Source organism: Hypanus sabinus, chromosome 5 (genome assembly GCF_030144855.1).
Source record: "Hypanus sabinus isolate sHypSab1 chromosome 5, sHypSab1.hap1, whole genome shotgun sequence".
Taxonomy (NCBI): Eukaryota; Metazoa; Chordata; class Chondrichthyes; order Myliobatiformes; family Dasyatidae; genus Hypanus; species Hypanus sabinus.
The window spans coordinates 121,622,803-121,641,500 of record NC_082710.1 but is presented as its reverse complement, the minus strand read 5'-3'; the positions used below and the strand labels follow the sequence as shown (position 1 = coordinate 121,641,500).

The 18,698-nt window shown below is 35.3% G+C and overlaps 1 long non-coding RNA gene across 1 annotated transcript; it reads left to right on the top strand.

Moving 5' to 3' along the window:
* Positions 1-2,776: 2,776 nt before the first annotated feature.
* Positions 2,777-17,661, top strand: LOC132393758 (uncharacterized). The gene is made up of 3 exons (XR_009512074.1): positions 2,777-2,841; positions 6,867-6,903; positions 17,568-17,661. It is a non-coding gene; the product is annotated as an uncharacterized LOC132393758 (long non-coding RNA).
* Positions 17,662-18,698: the final 1,037 nt, after the last annotated feature.

Below are 18,698 nucleotides of genomic sequence, written 5' to 3'. Positions count from 1 at the left end.
TATTTCCTCAACAAACTGATATGACAAAATAATTTGTATGTATAGTATGAAAAACAAAGATTTTCACTGAAGCCTGGTGCAAAAATAAACTAACACCAATTTGTTAGTTCACCTCCTGTGACTCACACCCTCTCCTCCCACCACTGAGTATGTTCTATGGTCCTCCAGATCAGGCCCCAACCCAGACCTACCTCATACCTTTCATGTATTCCATTGTGTTGAAACATGTTAAGTGTGTAATACTGCTAGCAGTTCATGATTAGTATAATCAAACTGTACAGAATCAGACCTTTTGTGTATCCTAGTCCATGCTAGCCATTAATTATCTACCTACATTAATCTGACACTGATTCCAATTTATCTCCTGACTTCCCTACAGCTCCTTGCAGATCCTATCAGTTACTTAGAGTGCTGAAGTGATTTTCAACGTCTAATTATCCTGCAAACATCCATGTCTTTGAAATAGAGAAGGAAAGAGTGGTGCACAGAAGAAACTCACAAAGTCCTAGACAGAATGTACAAACTTCACACAGACATCACTGGAGCTTAGAATTGAACATTTGTCATCGGAGCTGTGAGACAGCAGCTCTTTTGTCTGTGTCATTGTGCTATCTCTTTCAAATGTTTAAAGGTTTATTTATTATCAAAGTATCCATCATTATACAACTCTGAGATTTGTCTTCTCCAGATAGCCACAAAACCAAGAAAGACCACAAAAGTCATTCAGAGAGAAACATCAAACACATCACTCCATATGAAAAAGAACGGCATCCTGATCATCAAGCCCGTAAGCTGCCTCCAAAGTGCACAAAAAGGAACAAGAACAAGAAATCCCCTCCTCCACACAAAAATAAACACAATGCAACAAGAATATCAATCCCCAAACCCCCTCCACTCACACAACCAAACAGAAAAGGAACTAGCAAAACAGTCCATTCCATAAATGAGGAACCACAACAACATCTTCTGACATCACTGACCTTCATCAAAAGAGAGGGGCACCACACGCCTATCACAGCGAGCCATACAGTGATAGGCCGTTCACATTCAAGGCAGGCCAGTCAGTGCTGAAGTCTTGCTTGTCTTCCACATTTGCTTTGCTATTTCAATGTTCCTCAGTGCTTCAATTGACAGTTATTGGATGCTTTATTTGGTGAAATGGAGTCAAACATCAGCATCCCGTCTTTAAGTTTCTTCATCGAGTCCATCTGAACATGTGCTTGCTTTCCAGGATCTTCCCAGAGACAGCAAAGTGCTGAATCACTCAATCAGGCTTGTGTGCAGCTGAATTTTCTAGCAGTAAGCCCACAACATTTCAGTTTCTATCTAATTTACTATTGCAAGAATGCATTAAGTTGCAAGTATTTGCATTTAAAATGCGAGATATTTTACAAGAAATCCCACTGGGGAGAATCCATGCATTTAATTGCTCCTTTTCTCGAATGAAGATGTTGCATAGATCCCACAAAGATCCTTACATTGTTAAGCGTGAGACCTAATACATATGTTGAAGCATGTTTAATAAGTATTAGTTATTTTTTTAAATAGGTTGAAAGTGTTCTATGTTTTGTGAACAATGTATTTAGTCAAAACATTCACTTCATAACATCAGATAAATCTTTTTCTCCTCACACAAATAGCTCTGTTATTTTAACAATGCCTGCAATAAATGTGTTATATATATATATATATATATTATACTCTACCATTTAAATTTTAGAAGAGTGATCATAAAATACCTTCCAGGGTTGAAGAAAAACTAGAAGGCAACAGAAGTTAATCATTTGAAACACAACAGATAACATCTGTTGGAATTGGGGGCAGCAGCAAGAAAAAGCTGGAGCCATTAAATTTGGTTAGGCAACATCTGTCAAGGGAAATAGACAGTTAATGTTTTGGGTCTAGACCCTTCATCTGATAGAGTGGTGACTGCCAGTAGAAGTGGTGAGGGGATAAAGGCTGGTGTACGAGCTGGCCAGCTGTAGGTGGATCCAGCTGAGGAGAGGGTGATAGGTAGATTGAAAAACAGTGACAGAAACTGGGAGGTGACAGATTGAGATAATAAAGAGCTGCAGATGATGGCTACAAAACGCAGTCATTTATTGGAAATGTCTACTTACCGCATTGAAGTTACAGAATTATATTGATGGAAAATCTGGAAAGCAATGAAATAGTTTCAGTGCTGTTTCTAAAATGTAGCCAATAGCATGTGGTTGTTTTGTTTTGAATTTTGTCAAGTGTTTCTGTCGGGCTTTTGAATACACCCTTGAGCTATGGTACTACTGATAAAACAATAAGCACTTTGACACTCATAAAGGTAAATTAGTGGAATTCTGACAATAATTAAGAACATGTCTATGAAAAAGAAATAGCAATTTTTGCCATTGCAGGTATTTATATTCCCTCTGAAAGACCCAATGCAATAAAATAGCTATTCTTTGTTTATAGTTATTGCATATATGAAAATAACAATATTTACTGATGGAACCGAAGGAATAATTGGTACGATATGAAATAATAATGTCTTAGAATGTGTTTTTTTTCTAGTTGTTTAAAACACAAGGGTACACGGAGAAAATAGATGTTCCAAATATATTAAATTGCTATAGAATTTGCAATTTCTCAACCAGATTAAAATTAGAAAGTTGCAGAAGTCAGTGATCTTATGCCATGACTCTCTAAATTGCTTTCACAGTAAATAAATTCCAAAAGAAAACAAAGTTGCTGTGGTAACAGGCCTTTGTCTCTTGATGATTATGGAGCACTGTGGAGTTCAATCAAAATGAAAGCAAAAGCTTTTTCTTCATATTCTCTAGGCAACAGAGGGAAGGTTATCACAATGTATGTACCACTTGTTATTTATTTATTTGTTTGAGTTTCAGAATAAAATTAAAGTTATGGAAGGAATCGTAGCAGAAGGGAGTTCCTCTTGCAACAATATTTTTCTCATTTGTCTGTTAAGAACCAGGATTAGGATCACATTTATTATTACTGATATTAAATTTGTTGTATGTCATTAAATTTCTTGTTTTGCAGCAGCAGTACAGTGCAATGTATAAAAAATTATAAGATACAATAAAAATATAAATATATATTAGTAAATAAGTGGGGCAAAAGGAGAGAAACATTGCACAGTAATGTTCAAACACGAAGAAATCTGCAGATGATGGAAATTCAAACAACACACAAAAAATGCTGGTAGAACACAGCAGGCTAGACAGTATCCATAGGGAGAAGCGATGTCAACGTTTCGGGCCTAGACCCTTCATCAGGAGACTAACCAAAAGGAAAGAGTAATGTTCATGGTTTCACAGTCAGTACAGAAATCTGATGACTGGGGGAAGAAGCTGTTCATGAAACATTGAGTGTGTGTCTCCAGGGTCTTGTCCCTCCTCCCTGATGGTAATATTAAGAAGAAGGCATGTCATTCGAAGATGTTCTCAAAGGTGGGAAAGGTAATCTCCGTGTAGGTGCTAGCGGAGTTCACAACTCTCTGCAGCTTTTTCTGATGCTATGCATTGGTGCCTTCATAACAGACAGTGATGCAACCAGCCAGGTTGCTATTCACAGTACATCTGTAGAACTTTGCTGGAGTCGTTGATGACATATCAAGTCTCCTTAAATTCCTCATGAAATATAGACACTAGCATGCTCTTTTTTCATATTTGCATCAATATGTTCGACCTAGGATAGATCTTCAGAAATGTTGATACCCAGGAACTTGAAGCTGATCACCCTTTCCATTATCAATGAGCATTGCTGTGTGCTCTCCAGTCTTCCCCTTCCTGAAATCCACAATCAATCCCTTTGTCTTACTGACACGAACTGCAAGGTTGTTGTTCCAATGTCACTCTTCCAACTGGTAGATTTCACTGCTATACCCCTTCTTGTCACCATCTGAGATTTTTTCAACAATAGTTGTGTTATAGGCAGCATGGAGTAAACGAGGTGCTCAAGGAATATAAAGAATGTAAAAACAATCTTAAGAAACAAATTAGAAAAGCTAAAACAAGATACGAGGTTGCTTTTGCAAGTAAGGTGAAAATAAATCCACAGGGGTTTCTACAATGATATTAATAGCAAAAGGATAGTGAGGGATAAAACTGGTCCCTTAGAGAATCAGAGTGGACAGCTATGTGTGGAGCCAAAAGAGGTGGGGAGATTTTGAACAATTTCTTCGGTATTCACTAAGGAGAAGGATTTTGAATTGTGTAAGGTAAGGGAAACAAGTAAGGAAGTTATGGAAACTATGATGATTAAAGAGAAGGAAGTACTGGCACTTTTAAGGAATATAAAGTGGATAAATCTCCAGATCCTGACAGGATATTCCCTAGGACCTTGAGGGAAGTTAGTGAGGAAATGGCAGGGTCTCTGACAGAACTATTTCAAATGTCATTAGAAATGGGGATGGTGCCGGAGGATTGGCATATTGTTCATGTTCTTCCATTGTTTAAAAACAGTAAACCTAGCAATTATAGGCCTGTCAGTTTGACGTCAGTGGTAAGTAAATTCATGGGAAGTGTTCTTAGAGATGTTATATATAATTATCTGGATAGACAGGGTCTGATTAGGAACAGTCAACATGGATTTGTGCATGGAAGGTCATGCTTGATAGGGTGGTGAAGAAAGCTTTTGGTATGCTGGCCTTTATAGATCAGAGTACTGAGTATAGGAGTTGGGATGCAATGTGAAAATTGTACAAGGCATTGGTAAGGCTAAATTTGGAGTATTGTGCACAGTTCTGGTCACCAAATTATAGGAAAGATGTCAAGAAAATAGAGAGAGTACAGAAAAGATTTATTAGAATGTTACCTGGGTTTCAGCACTTAAGTTACTAGGAAAGGTTGAACAAGTTAGGTCTTTGTTCTTTGGAGCATAGAAAGTTGAGGGGAGACTTGATAGAGGTATTTAAAATTATGAGGCAGATAGATAGGGTTGACATTGACAGGCTTTTTTCCATTGAGAGTAGGGGAGATTCAAACAAGAGGACATGAGTTGAGAGTTAGGAGGCAAAAGTTTAGGGGTAACACAAGGGGGAACTTCTTTACTCAGACAGTGATAGCTGTGTGGAACGAGCTTCCAATAGAAGTGGTAGAGGCAGGTTCGATATTGTCATTTAAAGTAAACTTGGATAGGTATATGGACAGGAAAGGATTGAAGGGTTATGGGCTGAGTGCAGGTCGGTGGGAATAGGTGAGAATAAGCATTCGGCACGGACTAGAAGGGCTGAGATAGCCTGTTTCTGTGCTGTAATTGTTAGATGGTTATATGGCTATTGGCAAGTTTACAGATGGCATTTGAGCTGTACCAAGCTATACAGTCATGAGTGTAGACAGAATAGATCAGTAGACTAAACACAGATCCTTGAATGTCAGTAAGGAGGAGATGTTAGTTCCAATCCACACTGAATTTGGTTTCCCAATGAGGAAGTTAACTTCTGTGACACATATCACAGGGTCACTAGATGCTGTAAGGATTTTCATAGGAATAGTTTTATTCTTCCGTTCCAACGATCATAAAACCATTCATCTTTGTTGTTATATGAATGAAATCGCCAGAGAAAATTTCTGGTAAATACGAATTAGCTTCTTTATTTAACAAAACAAGGTCCTGCAGGCTTCATATGGAGATGCTTCCAGTGGAAAGGTCTACTGGCCCAACATGGGGCTCGTTATTTTATGTGCCACACATCAAAGGACTACTCCTTTGCTTTACAATGCTTTTTTTGAAACTACATACAACCTACACATCTCCTGGTTTCCTTCCACACCACAGACATTGAAATAAATTTTAATTAGTATTGTCTGGACTGGGATTCATAGCTTTTAAGAACCCATTGTTCAGAGCTGCACTCCAAATTAAATGCACAATACTTTTTCAGACCTGAAGACTGGCAGCCAAAGTCAGTTGTTAAATGTATATGTCCTAAACCCAAAGATCACTCTAACAATTTTAATGGGAAGTGAAGCATTGCAGCCATTTTTGATATGTTTTTCCTTGTAGAAAGCAAAACTCTTGCCATTGCTGACGTGAATCGGATCCTGATTCTAACCATTCAGAACTTCTTTTATGCTCTTGGGATTGCCTTCCATAGGTTGTACTGAGACGTCTTGTAGAGAAAATGGTTTATATCTCATTGCTCAGTGTACTGTATTTGTAAGATTTCTTTTTTCTGCATGGACTAATAGTTTGCAATATTTGCACTCTGATGTAATAAATACTTATGAAATGAGAAGCCTGAAGATGCAAACTCAACATTTTAAGAACAGCTTCTTAGCTCTAGCATCATATTTCTGAAAAGTCCTGAACATAAACATGTTTCACAATTATGCTCTCTTTTAACAATATTAATTAAATAAAAATGTGATTTTATCTCTCTCTTTTTATGTCGTGATCTATAGACATTTTTTATGTATTGCACTATACTACTGCTCCAAAACAATAAACTTGATAACATACAGTGTCAGTGATAACACAGCAGATTCTGATTCTGATTCGGAATGTCAAGAGGCACAGGCAGATTATGTTTCTTAAATTTGCTTCTTGTAAAACATGACTCATTAAGATCACAATAATAAATCATTTTAATAATTTTATGTAGCTTTTATGCATGGCAAGTGTAACGTTTCCTCAGACATGTTCATTACAAATAGGGTCAAAGCTTCACTTTTCCCCTTAATTTAAATATATGTGAGTGTGCATGTTAGAACATCACTCCATTTGCTTTGTTGGTGAATATTAAAGTACTACAAGCATAACAAATTATCCGCAATACCTGCAGGGTGAATGAATGTCTTGTGTTGCAAGTGTCATTGCCTTGCACAAAACTGTATCTGAAATGTCTGACAAGCAAATACTCTTTTCAGGTGCTGAGAGCAAGAGAGGAAATAGAGAGTATCTCTGGTAAGCAGTATCATGTTGTTATGGCCTACTAAAGTCAAACTCCACAAAATTTGTAATTACACAGCTAAAATAAACACCACATTAAAATAGAGTGACCTTCAAGCTCTGTGGCATGGAGCTAAATTTAGGCATGTAAAAATGTAATTGGCTGGCTGTTTTGAAGTGAAATTGATTTTTTTTTTGTCCTTTTAAAAATTCTCATTTAATAGCTGCTAGGTAACCTGCAAGTTTTAACACAACACACAAGGTCAAGTTATGTTACATCTGCATGGGCTTTGAAACAACAGAAGCTGACTGCCTCAAAGCACATTTGAAATATGACATGCCAATAGTAATTTAGAGTCCATGGACCACAACAGATGTCCCATTTGCTCATTTTAGTTAACAAATGCAAGACTAACAGTTGAAGTTTGTGTATTTCAAATACTGCTGAAGTTCACTCATTCTGCTCAATGAGTTAATGATAGAGTTGAAGAATCCCACAGCATCAAAATGGCCCTTCAGCCCACTAAGTATACACAGACTATCAAATGTACATGTACCAACATAGAGTGAAAACTGTGGTTTATACTGTCCATACAAATTAGTTATACAAAGCATTGAGGTAGAACAAGGTACAACAATAACAATGTAGAATAGAGTGAAACAGCTACAGAAGAAGTGGATGCAGGTGAACAACAACATGCATGATAACATCGAGGTAGATTATGAGGTCATGAGTTCAGCTTATTGTACTCCAAAAGTATATACACATTGGGTTAGAATCTGCCTTTCAGAACTGAGAGTAATTGCTCTCATGGTTTTTGTGTCTTCTGCCCATTGGAAGACGTGAGAAGAGAAAATGTCCAAAGTAGGTGGAGCCTTTGACTATGTTGACTGCTTTACTGAAGCAGTGAGAAGTATGGACGTAGTCTGTGAAGGGGAGGTTGGTTTTCATGATGTATTGAACTGCTGCTGCAACTCTCTGCAGTTTCTTGTGGTCATGTGCGGAGCAGTTGCATGTATCCATATTGGATGCTTTATATGTTATAATGATATTGGCAAGGGTTCTTGTGGACATTACACAATTCTTTAGCTTCTTGAGGAAGCTGCTTTCTCGACTCTGGTGCTAAAGCGGTTGAATTGGTGATGTTCAGTCCTGAGAACTTGAAGTTCACAACCTGTTCAACCATTGATATTGACAGGAGTTTGTGCACTGCCCCCTTTCTGAAGACTGTGACAATTTATTTTGCTTTGCTGACCTTTAGGGAAAGGTAATGTTGTTATGATACCATGTTACCAAAATCTCTATCTCCTTCCTGTACATCAACACATTGCAATTTGAGATACCACCCAATACAGTGATTTCACCTGCGAATTTTTAGGTAGAGCAGAATCTGACCATAACAGAAATGAGTATCAGGAGCTGAGGGCACAACCTTCAGGGCACTAGTGTTTCGAAGAATTATGCCAAAGGTCTTGCTGCCTATCCTTACTGACTACAATCTGAAGGAAGTGCTGACTCCAAACGTCTGGAGTTTGGTAATGTGTTTGCTTTAAATTGTAACACTGAAGGCAGAGTTGTAGTCAATAAAAAAATAGTCTGTCAGGTGTTTGTACTGTCCAGAGGTATTTAGAGCCAGGGAGATAATACACCTATCTTGGTGGTATGCAAATTGCAGAGTCAAAGTTGTCTAGAAAGCTGGAATTGATGTGTGCTATAACCAGCCTCTCGAAACATTTCATTTGATAAATAGGAAAGCCACTGTCTGGTAGTCATTCATGCATATTATCTTGTTTTCCTTACATACTGGAAGCATGGTATGAAGTGGGATTCCATACAGCTCAATACAATCCTACTGAATTTTTTTCCTTTTCAGTGCACTGCCAATTTTGTCAAAGGTGGGGGTCAGCAGGAGACGCTCATGGAGTGAGCACTGTTTCAGATTCGCTCCATAACCTTTACTTTTTTTTAACCTATGATCACCCTTATTTAACTTATTTTTACCTACACCAAAAGATTCTTGCTACTTTTTTGGACTTATCTTTAAGAGTTTATTGTGATTTTTTGAAGAAATGAATACAGAAATGGCTCTTAGATCTAAAGGGTGAGAACCTGGGAAGGTTCCTAACAGGAACGGGAAGAAGAAGCAGACTGATCCTAAGCGCACTGAATTGACTTATGAAATGTTATTGGAGGTTTTAAATCAAAAATTTGAAGAACAATGACAAATTTTTAAACAAGATATAAAGGCTTTTCAAGATTATATGGATAAGACGGATTCAGTAGTTAACCAGCAGCAAGTTCTAATCACAACTCTGCAAGAGGATGTTCGGAAGCGAGACTTGATAATTGAAAAACTGGAGCAGAACTTACTTTTGACGATTAAACAGGTGGAAACACTTAAAGCCAAGAGTGTTGACTTTGAGAATCGGTCCAGAAAACAGAACCTATGCATACTTGGTCTCCCGGAAGGTTTTGAACAAGGGGACCTCTGGAAGCTCAACTTTTAAAGGATGCGTTCCCTTCTGTATTCCCAGACTGTCCTCCATTACTCGATCGCGCTCACAGAATTATGCGTCGATCACCAAGTGCTTCAGCTAAACCACCGGTTGTAATTGTCCGATTTCACTATGTGCATGTCAAAGAGCAACTTATTCGTGTGGCTCGGCATGTAGGGATGGTCAAATTTCAAGATCACAATTTTCGATTAGTAGAAGATTTTAGTCCAGAAGTAATGAAGGCAAGGCTTCTTTTTATACCTCTGATGTCTGAATGTTATGAGAAAAATCTAAAACCTGCGCTCTTGTACTCTGCGAAGCTCAGAATCTCACCTCCCAATGCACCACGGCGTATTTTTCTTTCTACATCTGAAGCGAGAAGCTTTCTGAATGAGAACTTCCCTACTACTACAGACACTCATTTCTAATAAATGAGTGATTTTGATTGTGCAAGATGGTTTTTATTTCCAAAACCATTTTTGTTTTGTTTCTGGCTATTGGTGTAGGTTTACTCTATATTTTATACTCTTGTTAAAGTTTTTTTTTCGACATACTAATCTTTTTATTTTACTTACTTCAACCACTATACTTTATCTTTGGTCAATATTATTAATCCTTCAAAGGTGAATTTTTTTTACTAAGATGGCGGTTTCTTCTCTAAAATATTTTTGCTTTTTTTTGATTTCGCCATTTTTTTTCTCTCGTCTTCTTCCTATAATGCATCCTTTATCACAGTTTAAATTTTTTTTTGTATGTTTGGGTTTTTAACCCAATTTATAAGTTACTAGTGATTACATTCTTATTGTTTTTCTTACTACCAATTATATTAAGAAGTTTGGTTTTAGTATAGTGATTATTATTTCTTTAGAGTTTGGGTGGATCTATTTTTATCCTTTATATACGGAGTTGTCTTCTGCTGATATGGGGGTAGATTTAATTTCATATTTCCTTTTTCCCAGCCTATCCCTGGCTGGGGTGGTCTTTTTTCCCCTCTTGGGTGGGGGGTGGGAGGTCTTTTTTCTAAATCTTATGTTTCTTATATTAGTTTTTTTTAGTTTTTTCATTTGAGCTGATTTTAAACTACAAAAATGTCCATGATGTCATCACTTCCAGGTTTGCCCCTTATTTTTGTTCCTCTTCCGGGTGCATGAGTTCATAATTTGGTTAACCCTTTATATACCAAAGGGTTGATTTCAGAAATATGGCTCAGACCATTAATTTTATCTCTTGGAATACTAATAGCTTAAACCATCTGATTAAATGGAAAAAAGATTTTCAAAGTATTCCAAAGACTTAATGCTCATATTATTTTTGTACAAGAAACTCATGTGAGGAAAGAGGACAATTATTGTTTTTTTTTAGGTTTTGGAAGGGGTCAGCAGTACCATTCGAATTTGAATGCCAAAGTAAAGGGAGTTTCAATTTTTATTGACTCCTCTATTACATTTGTCCAACATGATATCTTTTCGGATCCAAATGGCAGATTTTTGTTAATTACTGGCTTACTTTTTAACAAAAAGGTTGCTATGGTTAATGTTTATGCTCCAAATGTGGATTGTCCCGATTTTTTAAGTCCTTATTTACTTCTCTACCTAATCTAAATGAATATAAGTTAATAATGGGTGGTGACTTTAATTGTTGTTTAAATCCTTTGATGGACAAATCTATATCTACTCAGACTTTACCTAATAAATTGGCCACTTGTATTAACTCTTTTTTGACTGATAATGGAATTTTTGATATTTGGAGATTTTGGCATTCTAAGGACAAAGAGCTTTCATTTTTCTCACATGTTTATCATTCCTACTCGAGAATTGATTATTTTTTTATTGACTCTTGTTTTATTCCATTGGTAATTGGTTGTAATTATGATATTATAGCCATCTCTGACCATGCTCCATTAAAACTTTCTATTAAATTTACTGATACAGCTTCTAGTGCTAGACAATGGCGATTTGATTCTACCTTACCGCAAGATCCGGATTTTATTAAATTTATGAAGGAACAGTTCGATTTCTTCTTTTCAACTAATTCCACAGATGATATTTCTTGCGGAACACTTTGGGACACTTTTAAAGCATATATACCTGGACAGATTATCTCCTACTCTGTTGGTCTGAGAAAACGCATTAAGAAGGAAACTCTTTTATTGGTTGATAAAATTAAAGAGATTGACAAGAAATATTCGATTACTCCTAGTAAGGAGCTTTACAAACAAAGGGTTGAGCTTCAAACGGAACATAGTTTATTACTTACATCTTCGATTGAAAATCAATTAATGAAAACCAGATCTGATTTTTATATACATAGTGATAAATCGGGTAAACTGTTAGCTAGTCAATTAAAGAATGCTTTGGTTAAACGTCAAATCACTAAGATTGGTCAGCAGAATGGGGATCTGACAGTTAACCATGATGAGATAAATAAATCATTTCAAGATTTTTATACCTCCCTCTATCGTTCCGAATTCCCTCATGATCGTAATACCATGTGTGACTTTCTTGGGAAATTGAATTATCCAAAATTATCATCAGATGATCTTTCAATATTAGAAACTCCTATCACGGATACAGAAATTAAAGGGGTTATTTCCTCTATGAATTCTGGGAAAGCACCAGGTCCAGATGGGTATACAGTAGAATTTTTAAAATGTTTTTCCGCTACTCTTTCTCCTTGGTTATGCAGGGTTTTGAAGAAGCAATTAGATTGGGCAATCTGCCATAATCTTTTTATAGAGCTTCCATTTCTTTAATATTGAAGAAAGATAAAGACCCTTCTGACTGTGCATCCTATAGACCAATATCTTTATTGAATGTAGATTCCAAGATCTTTTCCAAGTTACTGGCATCTAGGCTGGAGAAGGTATTACCCCAAATTATTTTGGAAGATCAAACCGGTTTTATTAAAAATCGCTATTCATTTTTCAATGTTAGGAAATTATTGAATATTGTTTATACTCCTTCACATAGCACTTCAGAATGTGTTATTTCATTAGATGTGGAAAAAGCATTTGATAGAGTTGAATGGCCATACTTATTTAATGTGCTTGAGAAGTTTAATTTTAGTCCGACATTCATTTCCTGGATTAAACTGATATATCATTCTCCAGTAGCCTCGGTGCTTACTAACAATCAAAGATCTGCCTTTTTTCGTTTATTTTGGGGTACAAGACAAGGCTGTCCTCTTAGTCCATTATTATTTGATATTGCTTTAGAGCCATTGGCAATTGCTATCAGAGAATCACAGAACATTTTTGGCATTAATCATGGGACAGATATACATAAGTTATCATTATATGCAGATGATTTATTATTATTTATTTCTGATCCTGAGAAATCCATTCCTGCAGTTTTATCATTGTTGGCTCAATTTAGTGATTTTTCCGGGTATAAGTTAAATCTTAATAAGAGTGAATTGTTTCCTTTAAATAGACAGGTTCCAATTTATGGAAATTTACCTTTTAAATTAGTTAACGACTCTTTTATTTACTTAGGGATTAAAATCACAAAAAACTATAAAGGCTTATTTAGGGTTAATTTTTTACCCTTAATCGATCAAATTAAATGTTTGTTTACTAAATGGTCAACACTATCTTTATCTCTGATAGGTCCAATTAATGCTATTAAGATAGTTATTTTACCCAAGTTTCAAGCGGTACCAATTTTTATTCCGAAATCTTTTTTTGCTAATGTTGATTCAAAAATTTCCTCATATATATGGCAGAATAAAAATCCTAGGTTAGGTAAAATATACTTACATAAGGCAAGGAAGGAAGGTGGATTGGCATTGACTAATTTTAGATTTTATTATTGGGCAGTTAATATCCAATATTTGATATGTTGGCTAAAGGATTGGGATATATCTTTTAGCCCTCATTGGGAGAACCTGGAAATTAAATCTGTACAAGGATTTGCATTGGGTTCTATTTTAGGGACTTCTCTTCCCTTTGCTCTTTCTAAATTGCCGAAACAAATTGACAACCCAATAGTTAAACATACTTTACGTATATGGTTTCAATTTCGGAATTTTTTTGGGTTGACTCAGTTTGTTTTAAATGTTCCTATTGTATCCAATTGTTTTTTTTTATCCTTCTATTATAGACCAAGTTTATTCAGCTTGGAAGACTAAAGGATTACTACGATTTTCCGATTTATTTTTGGATAATTGTTTTATGTCTTTTGAGCAATTATCTAATAAATATAATTTGCCTAGATTTCATTTTTTTTGGATATTTACAGATTAGGAATTTCTTAAATACTGTACTTCCTACTTTTCCAAATTTTGTATCTTCAGGTATTTTGGAGAATTTCTTTGAACTAAATCCTTTTCAGAAAGGGCTAATATCAAAACTTTACAATATAGTTATGAAGATACATTCAGCGCCCTTTTATAAGACTAAAAATGATTGGGAAAGAGAACTTAACCTTACTATCCCTATTGAGAATTGAGATAAAATTCTTCAATTAGTTAATACATCATCTACATGTGCTAAACATTCATTAATACAGTTTAAAGTTGTGCACAGGGTTTATGTGTCCAAGGATAAATTGGCTCATTTTTATTCCTATATAAATCCTATTTGTGACAGATGTCATTCTGAGATAGCGTCTTTAACTCATATGTTCTGGTCGTGTCCGCTTTTGAAAAAATAATGGAAAATATTTTTGATATTATTTCTGTGGTATTGAACATTGATTTACAACCTCATCCTATTACTGCAATTTTTGGTTTACCAATGATGGACTCACTCCATTTATCCTCTTCCGCTTGTTGAATGATTGCATTTCTTACATTAATGGCTAGAAGATCTATTTTGTTGGATTGAAAAGAAATTAATCCTCCTACCATATCTCATTGGTTTTCTCAAACTATGTTATGTCTAAATTTAGAAAAAATTAGAAGTGTTGTATTTGATACTTCTATTAAATTTGAAAAGATATGGAGACCATTTATTCAATATTTTCATATGATGTAATATGACCCTCTTCCAAGCCTATTTGTTTTTCCAGTTTCGATTTTATATGTGTTGAGAGGATCGGAGTTGACGACACTGATGATTTTGTATTTTTGTAAGATATTATAAACAGCCCTTTTTTTTCCTTTTTTTTCTCTTTTTTTTCTTTTTTTGTTTTTTTTTCCTTATTTGTTATTAGATTAGATTTTTTTTGCATTTTTTTTTTTCTTTTTCTTTTTTCTGTTTTTTTAAATATATATTATGATATACCTAGGTTTGTCTTGTTTATTTGTATATTGTATCATCCATGATTTGGGAAGACTCATTTATACTGTAATCATTGCTTTTGTATTCTTTCATGTTCAGTTGAAATGTGTATGTTTGTAATCCCATTATCTATGTATCAATTTTATTTTGTTGATATTAATAATAATAATAAAAAGATTGAAAAAGAAAAAAAATGTCAAAGGTGAGACAGTAAGTAAGTAGTTGGTGTCAATTAAAGTTTGATCAGAGAAAGAGAGCGTAAGTGAGGAGGCTAGAGGTGTGTGGCGTGTGTGTGTGTGTCTTTCTGAATTGTGTGCATGTGTGTAGTGTGTGTGTGTTTATGTGAATTGTGTGTTAGGTCAAGAATTTTGCTTATTCCGATAATCAAGAACTATCACCAGAATGATCATCAAAAAATGCTTAATGAAGACACACATGGAAAGAAAAATATGTAAGTCCAGGGCACCCCAGCAGTGACACAAGTCAAGTTAAACCTCCTTATAGTATAAAAAGTCTTTAACACAAGTTAAACAAAAGTGATGCCAAAGTGAACATTCTACACCCTTTCTTGGCACTGCTGCTCTCCTGCAGTCTTCAATTGAATCACATCTTCGGCACAGGCAATCTGAGAAAAAAACAGAACAAAGCACCATTGGTACACAGAATTACTGCTCATGTTTGACAATTTGAGAGATGATTAAATTCCACTGTAGTATGCATAAAAGCAATGCCATAGAATTTTTCAACTAATGTTGTTTCCCATTAGAAGTAGAATAATTTTATCCTTCAATCCAGGTTGATATTTGTCTCTCAAGAGAAAAGAAATGCATTGTTTGGTTATGTTCCTAAATTAAGTTACTGTGGTTTATAAGAACATGCTGAACTTCCTACAGCACAATTTAAAAATGACATGTAAGTGATGAAGAGTGTTGTTATATTGTTCTGTCAAGGATTGTGTTGTATAAGTTCGAGGTTTTCTTTTCATTTTCAGTGTTCATCATTTGTGTGCGCTGGGCTTTGAAATCTGCATCAATATTCACAATTCTGACAACAATGTATCTGAAACAAATAAAACCTACATGAAGAAACATTACGTTATCAGAAATGATTTCATGAACTCAGATAGAATATGTAAAGTAATAAAATATTGATATTATGTTATGATGTCACTTCAACTTTTTAAGAGATTATTGCCCAGTTACTGTCCTGTGTTTTCAATTACTTTTTCCATTTCTCTCTTTAATTTTATTCTTTTTTGGTGTCATGCATTCCTGTTGCAACAGTATGATATTGCAGGTTAGACCAAAACTCTTATATAATTTCAAAGTCATTCTTCTATTCATCTCAGGCACACCCCGCCTCAGGTTTGCAAGGACAAATAAGAAAGGTGTAAACTCTTCTATGCAATCTATTCCATACTGTTAAAGCTGATTTCACCTAAACATAGTTGTGCGGTGATACTGAATACTGTCATAACTCTCAACTGGAAAACAAAATTCAGTTGCAAAGCAACTTAAGATGGTGTGGCATTTGGAAGTGTTTCATAATACTTAACATTGTTTTCATCGTGCAATTAAATATGACTCTTCGAAATGCTAATTAAAGTATAATTTGAATCAATTGAACTGTATAATATTAACCAAAATATGAATTACATTCTCATGTTATTCCAAAATTATTACCAAATCATTTGCATACTCATCCATAAAATACTGAAGAGGCAAGAATTCTAAATAAAATTAGAATATTGTAGAAATTTTATTTTTATTTTTTATTTATTGAGATATAGTGTGGAATAGACCCCTCTGGGCCTTTGAACCACGCCACCCAGCAATCTCCTGATTTCATCTCAGTCTAATCCCGGGACAATTTACAATGGCCAATTAACCTAACAACTGAGAGGAAACTGCAGCACCCAGAGGAAACTCATGAGGTCACAAGGAAGACAGGCAATGGCAGGAATAAGAACCCATGTCATCTGCATTCTCGAGCATTGTGCTAACCAGTACACTGCTGTGCCACGCTAAACAGAATTTGTCTCTGTTGAAAGAACAATCAGATTAATAATTCTTACTTAGCTGGCCAGTGGTGTAGTGGCATCATCACCTGATTTTGAAGTGAATGGGTCCGAGTTTGAATGTGGGCTGCTACCTGCACACTTTCCACCTGTGCTAGGTTGAGCATCAAGGTAGCGACTGGGCCTCGTCAACATGCCATGGAACTGGGAAAATCATTGCACAAAGCCCCACTAGGCATGAAAAGGAATAACAACAATAATTTCAATTGGTGTTCTGGCTTGGAAAATGTGTGGATAATTGGAAAATGCTAAAGTTAACTGTCAGTAACCCAATATTAAAGAAACTTAATTGAGCACACCTACATGAAACGCTGTTGTAGGAAAGCAGCATCCATCATCAGAGATCCTATCACATAGGTCATGCTCTCTTCTTGCTGCTGCCATCAGGTAGAAAGTACAAGAGGCTCAGGACTCACACCAGTAGGATCAAGTTACTATCATTCAACCATTATTTTCTTGAATAGAGGGGATAACTACACTGATTTGGCCCATCATTGAAATATTCCTGTTATCAATTATCTCACTTTAATGACTCTTTATCTCATTCTCATTATTTATTGCTATTTATTTATATTTGCACTTGCATAGCCTGTTGTCTTCTGGACTCTGGTTGATCTTTCATTGATTCTATTATAATTACTATAGTTTATGTAGTCCAGGTTAAATAAACCCAAGAATGTAATGTTAGAAAGCTCCAACAGTAGAGGTAGGAAAATTAGATATACCACATTAAAAAAAAAGAAGTTGGAAAAAAAGAACTATGAGATATTGAGGCATGTACAAGCAACAGAAATGCAGCAAGCTACAGAAACTAACTAAAGACAAAAACTGTTAAAAGTGAAATTAATAGTTAATATCTCTGCCCTACTTACTTGAAATTCTCAGGTTGAAAGCCCTGGAGGAGAGACGATATTGATAAAAACTTTATTGATGCTACGCCTGTAACAAGCATCAGCTATAGGCAGAGAGTGGTGTCCAGGATCTCGATCGCATAAATGGAAATTAGTTCTGTTAAATCTTACAATAGGATTTGGTGAGTTAAAACGTTTTTACTCTTCCAAGTGTATAATTTGTTTGTGAATTATATTTAGTAGTGTTATAACTGAGAAATGTTGGAAATGACAATGTGATATTGGATTATTTTGAAATAAAACATAGAATTCTTTTAAGAACTTATGGACTGTAATTCTGGTGAACGCAGGTCAGGTTTTATATTTGTATAAGTTTTATGAATCAATTTTCCATGGATGATCCGCTATTTCATCCAACGAGCCAAGAAATAAGATGGCGAGCCACCCAAGATCAAAGGACCAGCACGGGAATGAAATGTTTCAAGATGTAGAGGATTTAATATAGTTGGATATACAAGTTTATTTTTCATTGGAATGATCTACATTTGATTTTCTGGAAGAACTGATTATTTTTGTGAAGAACTTAGATAAGTTACTGAATGAAATTTGCCCTGCTTAAAAGTTGGGTTACTGGAGAATTTGTCATGAAAGGAGTTAAGCTGTAAATCTGTTTCCAAAGGATAAATAAAAGGACAAATGTTAGTTTGTAAACCATTAAGTAGGGAATATAGGGAATTACACTAGATTTAATTTGTTAGGAAACTGGAATAGTAAAGGTTATTCTAATGAATCTCACTGATTCTAACTGAAACTGAATTTGTTTTTTTTTTGTTTGATAGCTGAGATTTGGAACCCTAAGCCAGAATGCTGGAATTTTGAATTATGCTTATCCATGTGTTTTTTATATATGTTACTATTTTTATAAGTAAAACTTACCTCCAGAAGTGTGTGTTTGCTCTTCACTGCCTCCTTTCAATACCTAGACCTTCTGTTGGCCGACTAGCACCCAATGTAGTACTATGTAATTTGATGTTTTCATAAAGAGTGTGGAGACCAGTCACACGAGATAAGACAAACACTATACAGTTGTTGCATATAGATTTGCTGAGTATGCCCACAGGAATATGGAAGTTGTATATTGTGACATCTAACTACGTTGATAATA